Source organism: Hippopotamus amphibius, chromosome 14, assembly GCF_030028045.1.
Source record: "Hippopotamus amphibius kiboko isolate mHipAmp2 chromosome 14, mHipAmp2.hap2, whole genome shotgun sequence".
NCBI classification, from domain to species: Eukaryota; Metazoa; Chordata; class Mammalia; order Artiodactyla; family Hippopotamidae; genus Hippopotamus; species Hippopotamus amphibius.
The window spans coordinates 64,934,702-64,946,143 of NC_080199.1; positions in this window are offsets into that span (position 1 = coordinate 64,934,702).

Here is an 11,442-nt window from a genome sequence, read left to right on the forward strand (position 1 = left end):
CTATAAGAAGGGCTGGAACAAAGGAAGCTCACGAACACAACCCTGAATTGTAATTTGTTGTTATAAATCCTTCAGAATTTGACTCCTGCATGGGCAGAATTGAAGAGGTTTCATATTTGGCTGATTAAGTCAATTATGAGTGTCCCTAGGCTATCTAGCAATGGTGATACCACAAGATATTCCAGAAAAACTTTCAGGCCAGAGTTGGCTGATATCTTAACTGATTTTTATGCAAGAAAGAGTGCCGGGGACTCAACACAAACTTTGTGTGAGTTAATTCTGCTTTGGAGAAGGAATATAAGAAGCTGATTGTTCAGGTAGTGAGTCAAATGAAGATCTATCCATCTGTCCATCACTGTTCTGAGCAAAAAGTAAACAGTGTGGAAAGGAGGATGTTGTCTCCGTGGAGAGCATCAGCTGGAAGCATCCTGGGCAGTGGATGCTTGTCAGGATACTGCCTGGCATCAGGATGCTGACTGGGTGCTCCTGGACCAAGTCGGCGGCCAAGACCCCAGGAGTATCATTCTGAAACTGGTGTGTGAATTTTTTTTTTTTAATGGAGGACATTTACTGTTTCTTTGCTGGTCAAACAGAACACAGGTAGGGAGTACGTAGGGGAGGGGTGCCTTGTAAAGGGATGTATATGGGGGTTTCTTGGGAAATAGTCCAGGGAGTCTTCTTAGCAAAGGGGCTTGGGCTGGGGTGTCATAAGCATCCAGCACACCCAGTCCTTGGCCTTCAGTTGGGGTCCCGCCATAGGGGGCCTATGGAAAGTCTCACTTTTTTCCCAGCTCCTTTGCTGGAATCCACACTCCCAGTGTGATGGGGGGCTTGGTTCTGGAGAGGGATCTGGAGAACCCCTAGGAAACAGCCCAGGATGGGTAAGAGGGCTCCTGAGCCCACATCACCAGGCGATGAGAACTCCTCGGGGTGCTGAGGGCTGCACACCTCCTGCCTTCTGCCTTCTTTCCTTCCCCCAGGCTGGGCAAGAGCAGAGGAGGGATAGGTAGGGCCGCGGGCCTCTACTGAGTCCCAGGGACCTCAGGGTGGGGGAGGAGAAAGGGTAGAGAGAGAGGGTTTGGGCCACCAACAGACACTGTAAACTTTGGTTTAAAACAATACCTTAAGTGGAGGCAGGGCTTCCAGCCTGGGGCCAGAAGTATGTTATTTAAAAAGTACGTGAATTAATCTCAAGTATATGGAGAGCAGGTAGGCTGGATTATTAGAATTTTACTGCTTGGGCTTTTGTAATTGGAAGAAAGAGGGAAATAGAGAAGTCTTTTCCTTTTTTTTTTTTTTTTTTTTTTAATATTTATTTATTCTTTTGGCTGTGCCGGGTCTTAGATGTGATACTTGGAATCTTCATTGCTGTGTGAGGGATCTTGAGTTGTGGCATGTGTGATCTAGTTGCCTGACTAGGGACCGATCCCAGGCCCCCTGCATTAGGAGCGCAGAGTCTTAGCCACCGGACCACCAGGGAAGTACCAAGAAAAGTCTTTTAGAAATTTAGAATCACTTATGTTTTCTGATTCAATCTGCCTATCACATTTTACAGATAAAGAATTTGAGGCTTGGGAAGGAAATTAACTCCTGCAGGGTTGAATAGACATGGACTCATATTTTAATTCTAATTGCTGTACTCTTTGCCCTGTGCCCTCACAGGCTTTGTGAGTCTTCTCCAACAGCAGAAACTTCTGGAGAAAGCTGGCCCTTTTTGCAGTGAGAGGGCATAGAGAGATGCCTTTACTAGCTTTTCCCAAAGGAGGGAAGCTTTCTGCTGCCTGGTGTGAGGACTGGTCTTGCAGCTTGCTTTGTTTGAAAGTGAGGGCTACACACACACAAAAAGAACCTTAGAGGTTGGGCTCCGTCACCGGCGGTTTGTCATCAGGTATCATGTGGACGCTGCAATCTGGTGCACTTCCTTTCAGACCTTGAACTTGACACCTTATCAGCATACACTTGAGTAGCTGCACTTTCTTTCTCGTTCACCATGACCTCTCTTAGCTGCCACACCCACCCCGCCTTTTAGGCTGTGTTTTCCTTCTTCCTTTTAGAGCTTATCAGGCCGTCAGCCTGCTGGCGAGGTTTCAGGGACCATTAGAAAAAGTGGAATTAGATGGGGGGGAAATCACAGTGCAAATACTGTGCTTTTAAAAGTTTATATTATTTTGTTGCATCACCACTTCATCTGTTCTATTATTATTGAGAACTAAAATATATTTCCCTTTGGAAATGCTTTAGTAATAGCTGTCTACCTTTCAGGAACAGGAGGACTTGATTATTCAATGGTGTCTGACAACTGATAGAAAGAAGAGGAAATCAGACTTTTTAATCTCCCTTTCCTTTGTCCTTACTAAAAAGCTCTGTTCTCTTCCCAAGTTCACAGGCTTGTGTGTCAACCTTTGACAGAGGGTATGCTTGCTTCTTCCAGACTCCACAATGAATTTCCAAAAAAAAATGTTTTTATCAGACTGAGACAAAAACAGCTATGGGTAATGTGAAAATTAGAGAAAAACACGATGAACAGAAAGCTTCTGTTAAATTACATTCTTCCCCTGTATATCATGCATCTAAATTAATGTCACAGTGAATTAATACCAGCATATAATATGTTCACCATCTACCTAGCCCAGTTTTCTGTCAGTCTCTATATTTCAGAGTTAAGGGACAGAGTGAGAGAGTAGCATTGACATAGATACACTACCAAATGTAAAATAGCTAGTGGGAAGGGGCTGCATAACACAGGGAGATCAGCTCGATGATGGATGATGACTTAGAGGGCTGGGATAGGGAGGGTGGGAAGGAGTTTCGGGAGGGAGGGGATATGGGGCTATGTGTATAAATAAAGCTGTTCACTTTGTTGTACAGCAGAAACTGGCACAAAAGTGTAAAGCAATTATATTCCAATAAAGAGCTTAAAAAAATTAAAAAATAAAAAAAAGATTAAAAAAAAAACAAAGTTAAGTGGATTTGGTCTCCGTCTCTGAGAAAGAGAAAAGTGGGTTGTCAGCATTGTCTTTGGCGGATAAGTGGTTAAATTCCTTAGAAACAATCTCCTATTTCTCATCAGCATGTTACGAGGTCCTTGCCCCAGTGGCTGCCATTAAGTAGGTGCTCAATAAAGATTTCTTGAATAAATGACCAGCTATTCAGAAGCCCTTAAACTATATTTGTGGCTGAACCAGGACAATTCAGTATAACACTTGAAATCTTAAACCATTATGAATGGGATGTGTTCCCGTGAGATATGTGGGGTTTTTAATTTCTAGACGTATCCAAAAAATGAAGAAATCCTTATCTTTTGGGGATAATACCCTGGCTGAAGGTGAAGGTATCGCTGAGTCTTCTGCAGTTTCTGTACCCAGTAGTTAATAAGTATTGCGTGTATGAGAGAGTGGCTTCCACGTGGATGGGGTGCCCTGTCTTCCTAGCAAGTCTTCTGTTCACCCCACTGCCCGGAGTCCGCACCACCTCATTGGGTCAGTTGCTCTCCAGATGTGACGTTTAAAATGGATTTATTTCACAGAGCCGAGGGCACTCAGCGTGCCAAGCCACAACTGCCCAAAGCATGACTAGCCCTTCCTACCAACGTTCTCTCCTCAAGCTCTGTTCCACTCCAACCTGACCCACAAAATATAACACTGCTGTTTTACAACTTTGATGATTTATCATTTTATTCTAGACATGTAACTTGTAAAATGGTGTTGCGCAGTTTTTATCCTGGGCAGTTTCTGAGTCATTTTTATACACAGATGACAGCATATTGATACATAATGCATTGTATTATGTAAGAGCTTGTTTCTCCAAGTCATACCAGCTGAGTCATGGTTTGGACAAAAGTATTTGGCATAGTCAAAAGCATATGAGTTTAACCCTGGCCCTTCCCTTTCTAGCTGTGTGATCTTGGGCAAGTCAATCACATGAGCCTCTGTTTTTCAAGTGTAAAATAATAATCATCCCTATCCTTGCTACTAAAGGTTCAAGATGGGGACCTGAGCAAGAGAGAACAGGAGACTAAGCAATTTCAATAGATTTCTGGAAGACAGAGCACGTGGAAGAACACTGAGTGGAAAAAGTAGCCCAGGATGTGCTTGGAGGGTCTTGCAGAAGACAGGGGAGCCTCCCTCTGTGCTAGAACCTTGCTGAGGTTGGGGACTCAGAGAAGTTATTGAAGTGAAGAGAAGATGGAAGAGAGTGAAGATCGCTGTACAACATGATCATCTGCCATCCCTACTCCTCAACTCTGGTGCCAGAAGCCCCCAGCAACTAGATGTTCAACCACAGACAAAACCAAAACCAACCAACCAACCAGCCAGTGACCAAAGGGGCCTTTTCTAAAGACAGTGAAGGAGCTCTCTGAGAAAATTTGGGCAGCTGCAGTTGTTGGTACCCTGGCACAAAGCCACCTACATTCTGGCATTTGAGAGGCCTCAGCCTGGCAATCACATCTTGGACGATTGACCCTAAGTTGAAGCCTGCCAATCAGCAAGTTCCACACATGTGCTGAGCGTCCTACTCAGCCTTTCTCCTATCTCATTCTTAAGAATAGCCTGACAACCGGAATCCCCAAACATTTGGGAAAAGCCTGCAGTATGAGAAAGAAGAGAAAAAAAAAAAGAAAAACTGACCCCAGAAGAAACATATAGTTCAGGGAATATAAGAAGAGTCAAATAAACACCCTACAAAATGACTTACTTATCACTCAAGAGATGTAAAATGATATTATTACATGTATCAAACAAGAACATGGTGCTACAAAAAGGAAGCGTCAGAAAATGGAAAGGAACTCTTGGAAATGATACAATATTCAACAGATAGATCAATAGATGAATGAAACAAGTATGGCAAATGTTAACAGTGGTTGAAGTCTGGTGGTGGATATGTAAATGTTACTGTACTATTCTTTTAACTTTTCTGAATACTTGAAAATTTCATTAATTTTTGAAAAAAATAAAAGATAACAGTTTGACATAAAAATTCACCGGAGTGCATCCTGCCTTTGACACTTAGTAGCTGTATGACAGCAATGATGCCGAGAGACAGTTTTTGGGGAGGGAAGGGGAAATGGGGGAGAGTTGATTCTCTCCAGATCCTCCATGGAGCCCCCACCTGTGCCTCCCCCGGAACATAAGAATAGCATGCTTTAGCGCAAGCCTCATAAACGCTAGATTTTGGCTCCTAAGGCCCACCCACCAAATGCTGTGTGACCCGGGTGAAGTACTTAATTTCTCCACGGACCTAGTGTTGAGCAGATCTGAAGAATGAAGAGGAAAGAGGAGTTTAGGATGACTTCCAGATTCCTGGCCAGAATGACACCTCAGGAAGAGGCGGTGTAAGCATCCCTGCAGGGTTGGAAGGTATTTCCGGCCAAAGGATTCAGAGAAAAGAATGACCGCCTCTGTAGAAGTGGTGTAGGGGGGACTTCCCTTGTGGCACAGTGGTTAAGAATCTGCCTGCCACTGCAGGGGACACGGGTTTGATCCCTGGGCTGGGTAGATCCCGTCTGCAGCAGAGCAACTAAGCCCACGCACCACAACTGCTGAAGCCCGTGCAACTAGAGCCTGTGCTTTGCAACAAGAGAAGCCACTGCAATGAGAAGCCCACGCACTACGCCGAAGAGTAGCCACCGCTTGCCACAACTAGAGAAAAGCCCGCAGGTAACAACGAAGACCCAATGCGGCCAATAAAATAAATAAATATAGATATAGATGATAGATAGATGATAGATGATGATAGATATAGATAGATGATAGGTAGATAGATGATAGAAAAGAAGTGGTGTGGGGACTCAGAGTCATCTAATTTTAACAAAATGGGATTTCTGCTAGTATCCCAAGCTGATGAAGAGGAATTATGTCTATTCTTTCAAATGTTCTATAATGAGCATATATTGCTCTGTAAAGAGAGTATTTTTAAAGCAGTCATATGGTGTAAAGCTCAGAAATAGCAAAAGCTGCTACAGGCTGTTGTATATTATGAGCTATATTTTTAATTGAGTATTTATATGATTGTGTGCTAAAATTAAGTTTTTAAGTGCATGGCTTTGAACTGATAAAATAAATTTATAGGAATTGATATATAACAATAAGATGCAGCTTGATGTGTTTGGACAGCAGTTGAGGGAGAAACTGACAACAGCTATAACCACGGGATGGAGCAGCCACCCCGGCAGCGGAGGTGGCATCCGGAGTAGAGGTGGGCACTGCGGGACCATTCTTGCAGCGGGAGTGCTGCAGGAACAGTAGACGTGACAGGGCAGCTGGGGTTTGGAGCCATCCAATCCCCAAGGAAGGAAAAAATCTAGGGTGGGGGAGGTTGGAGGTCCGGTAATAACACCAGGAGCAAATCCTCCTAATAACAGCTACAAGACGGCTCACCGATTAAATTTCCGGGCATTAGTAACGGATTATCCCTGACCTTCACCATAATCCTGTAAGGTATGATTGTTATGTTTGGTTTGGTTTTGTCAGAGTTAAAAAAAGAATGACAAATAGTACAGGAGGATTTACAACAAGAAGCAATGGTTCCTTGCTCTTTATTTCCCAGCCCCAGTCCCGCTTTGCAAGGGCAACCACTTTCATCTTCCTGGCTCTTGAGTCTCCTGCTGAAGCTCTCCAACTGTGTAAATATGATGGAGCTACCATTTTATGACATTACTTATTGACTCTAGCGATGACAGATAAAGCTTCATCTTAATATCACCCCCCCACACACAATAGTTACATCCCTATTTTTAGCTTATTGTTCACTTTTGCAACTTTAATTTCCTTAAACTTTTGTTTTCAGCTCTCCCAAATACAGACAGCATCTCTTGGCTTTCCATTTTGTGAAAAGAGCGTATCTGAGCTCCTTCTCCTAGACTCCCCACCTCTGCTTCTACCTCCAAACTTTTCATCAAGCTGTACTCTTAACTCTTAGATGTCCATGGCTGAGTACATTTATCAATACATTCCATTCTGTAACCACAGTTAAGTCTTCTTCAGTTTGTCCTTACATGAGAGTCTGACAGACAGTAACCAATAAACAGCATTAATGCTAATTTGTTTATGAAAACTTTCCTTCACAACAGAGACAAGAAGTGTGTTTCCTTCTCTGCCATCATTGTCACAACCCCGTGCCGCTCGACTGCGCAAAATCATGGTTAGTTTGATTTTTTTATTTTCCTAGTGTTTTCTTGTTGAAAGAGGACATCTGTGTCCATTCTATCTATTGCTTGGAATCTTTTTTTTTTTTCCTTTTTGAAGCCCATTGATTTGCTCTTATAACTTGATAAATTATTTGTATTGGGAATTTCTTATAGAGTGTTTTTTAAAAAAATTTCAGTTGCTTTTCTTTCCATGGGGTATTTGCCTAGAGTGTATCTTCAAGTTCTTCCAACTCTGTGTCCTATGAGATTCCTTTTTATCCTGGAACCTTGTTGTTGTCCAAATATGAGCTGGTGGCTAAGTCACCCAAACAGTAGATGTTCTTGGTCAGCTCTGCTGTTTCCTGAATTCTGTGTCTTCCTCACATCATTTTGTTGTTTTGCTTGTGGAGCACACACTCAAATAACTTCTCAAGAAAAGGTCTATGGCAAGGAAGCTTTGAGTATTTGCAAAAAAGTCTTAAAAAGTCTTCGTTTTGCCTTCACAAGTAATTTGACTAAGTATGGATTTCCCAGATTGAAAACCATTTTTCCCCTGAATTCTGAAGCAAGTATACCTGTGCTTCTAGTGTAACTAAGGAGAAATCTAATGCCACTGTGATTGTTTCTTGTAGAATCTGGTATTCCCCAATCCCAGGGCAGCTCTTAGGACCTCTTCTGTATAACTTATTCTACATCTTCCAAATGAAGGGTGGGCTTTTTCCATTTCCCGAGATCAAAACATAGGAGACCCTTTTTAATTGAAAGCTCACATCTTTCGTTTTGGAAAGTTTCATCGTGTTATTTCTTTGGTATCTTTCTCCCCTCAGTCTTCCCTGCTCTTCCTGGAATTGCTGTTTCCCTCTTTTTGGGCCCCGCTCTGGACTGATCGTGTGTATCTGTGTGTGTGTTTTATACTTCCATATTTTACATATTTTTGCTTCAAGTTTTGGGAGATATCCTCTAATCTGTTTATTAGGTTGAACCATATGAAATTGTAATAGAAAATAGTTGAATATAAATAATTTCCTGTAGTTCAGTCGAGTGTGGGTGTATGTGTGTGTGTGTTTGTGTATGTGTTGTGTGTTGCTAAACAATTTAAAAATACGTTGCAGATATACATGACCCTTCAGAATGTATCTTCTAACAATAAGGACATTCTTCTACAAAACCCATATTATTATCACACCTAAAAACCAATTCCCCAAAATAATATCCAGTCCATGTCAGATTTCCCCAGTTGTCCCACAAATGTCTTTTTCTGATTCAGAATCCAGTCGCAGTTCTTGCATTGCATTTGATTGTATCTTCTTTTGTCCTAGATTGTCTCTCCACCTACCCTTAAAAGAATGACACTGACTTTGCCAGTTGTCCTGTCAAATGTAGATTTGTCTGATTGCCTTCTGATGGTGGTAATTTGTTCCTCCTTCCCTATATTTTTTGTAACTTGCAAGTTGTGTCTAAAGCCTGGCTTAGATTCAATTCGAAGACTTCTAGGGTGTTTGGGTGCCTTGTGTTGCAGCTCAGCAGGAGGCACAGGTGTCTCATATTAGCGATGCTGCATTTAAACACTTGATGAAGGTGGCAATGGCCAGCTCTCCCACTGTAAGTGTGTATGGGGAGATAGTTCTTCATGGGTCTCACGTTTCTGCACAACTTGTGAGCGAGGCACTGAATGCCCTCTTCCTTTTCTTTCTCCTGGGCTGTCTTTTCAAGGAATTTTGGATAGCAAACAGCCTCGTGAGGTAGAGAGTGTCTCTCTGCAGCCAAGGGCAGACATGCATATAATCCAGTATAAAAGATTAGGCTTCCCTAAGCTCAAGGTTCTTTCACTGTTACACAACCCACTGTGTGCAGGTGTCATCTGGTGCTCTTCACGTTGCCTTGTGGATTTGGGGGAGCCAGCACAAAATGCTCATGCACTGTGAGCTCATGAAGGCTAACTCATCAGTCTGCAAATAGGACTTTCTCAGACTCTTTGCAGTTATTGATGTGTCTCTCTGCAATTAGTAAGTAATCTGTGGGTGATGCATTGGCACTGTGTGAATACCTTGTTCCCCCACATCTTACCCAATAGTTTTATTTCTTTAATTAATTAATTAATTTACTGGCTGCATTGGGTCTTCGTTGCTGCACATGGGCTTTCTCTAGTTGCAGTGAGTGGGGGCTAGTCTTCCGTGCAGTGCGTGGGCTTCTCATTGTGGTGGCTTCTCTGTTGCAGATCACGGGCTCTAGGCACACAGGCGTCAGTAGTTGCGGCACACGGGCTGTAGAGTGCAGGCTCAGTAGTTGTGGTACACAGGCTTAGTTGTTCCTCGGCATGTGAGATCTTCCTGGAGCAGGGCTCAAACCCATGTCCCCTGCATTGGCAGCCGGATTCTTAACCACTGCGCCACCAGGCAAGTCCCCCTAATGGTTGTAGATTCCATTTATAGTCTTTGCCTGAATCAGCCAATTTTTTGGAGGTAGCAAAATGATTTTCTGTGTCTATTCTTTTTTTTTTTTTTAACTCTTGAATGGCAAACTTTATTCCTTTGTAATTTCCTTTACATTTAGGACAAAGTAAAGGGTAAAATCTTTTATTTTTTCCAGATGATTGTAATGAGGACTTTTATTTAATGTATCAAAAATTACACCGTTATGAAGGGTGATTGCTAAAAGCCACGTTCATTCTTTAAGGCATATTTTCCATTTAAAAGCACTTATCTTTGCAAGAATGAATGAAGTGGTTAAGGGAATTGGTGCTAATTAGGAATGACAAGCTGATGACCAACTCCAGTCCCCTTTTTCTTCTTGGTATGTTTTCCTGTGAGTTTTATGCAGACCATTGACATTTATTATAAATTCTTTCTTGTTTATGAAAACATAGATTCAATTATTTATTGCTTTGATTTCTGTAGTTACACTTGTTTGATGTTTGTCCACTTACAAGATGTAAAAGTTTTGAGAGAACAAGAAACGGTATACTATTTCATTTAAGGCATAAAACCTCCAAGTCGAAACTGAAGAATATTTCACGTTGCTGTTTCTATTATTCTTTCCACATTTATTAAATGAGTTTTTCTGCAGAGCTTCCCCTCATCCACTGGGAATAAACTACAGGACCTTACAAAAAGGTGGGATAAATGCCCAACTCTTCCTCATTAAATATCAAATTTTAGAGTAAGGCGTTGGTGTAACAATTTCTCTCTCCATAAATTCATGGAATTTTAAAATTTTAATATTTTATAATCAGCTATTCTTTTTAATGTCCAGATTGTTTGGATCTGTCCAGTGGGAACCTCTTCAGACTGGCTTCTCTGTCCTCTATGCACATCTCAGTAGTCTTTTTTTTCTTTAATTTATTCTGTTGAAGTGTAGTTGATTTATAATGTGTTAATTTTTACTGCACAGCAAAGTGATTCAGTTATACACATATGTTATTTTTCATATTCTTTCCCATTATGGTTTATCACAGGATATTGAATATAGTTCCCTGTGCTATACAGGAGGACCTTGTTTTTTACCCGCTAGTCTTAGAGCTTTCTTGCTTTTTTGGCACAATAAGATGTTTGGACTCAACTTGGGTTTCTCTGCCCAAGATTGACATCAGTCATTACTCTGAGGAGTTCTGGTTCCTTTTGGTGGGAAATAGAATTTAAAAACCAAGATCAAAAACCTAACAACATTGTAAAGCAACTATACTCCAATAAACATTAATTTAAAAAAAAAAACAAGATCAAGGGTGCTATTGCTTCTGGCCCTTTCAAAGGATAGTGCTAGGACATATATTTTTAAAAATCATGAGCTCACATGCTATTTTGATTCAGATTCTCAAAAATTGTGTTAAAATACCTCTAACATAAAATTTACCATCTTAACCATTTTAAACTGTACCTTTCGGTAACGTTAAGTATATTCACATTGTTGTGCAACCGATCTTTAGAACTTTTTCATCTTGCAAAACTGAAAACTCTGTACCTGTTAAACAACAACCCCTTGTTCTCCATCCCCCTAGCCCCTGGAGACCACCATTCTGTTTTCTGTCTCTATGAATTTACCTACTCTAGGTGCCTCATGTAAGTGGAATCATACAATATTTGTCTTTTTGTGACTGGCTTATTTTACTTAACATTATGTCTTCAAGGTTCATCCACGTTGTAGCATGTCAGAATTTCCTTCCTTTCTAAGGCTGCATAATGTCCCATTGTACGAATATACCACATTTTGTCTAACTTTTCAACAGTTGATGGATGTTGGATTGCTTCCAGCTCTTGGCTATTTGTGAATAACATTGCTATAAACATAGGTGTGCAAATATTTCTTCAAGACCCTGCTCT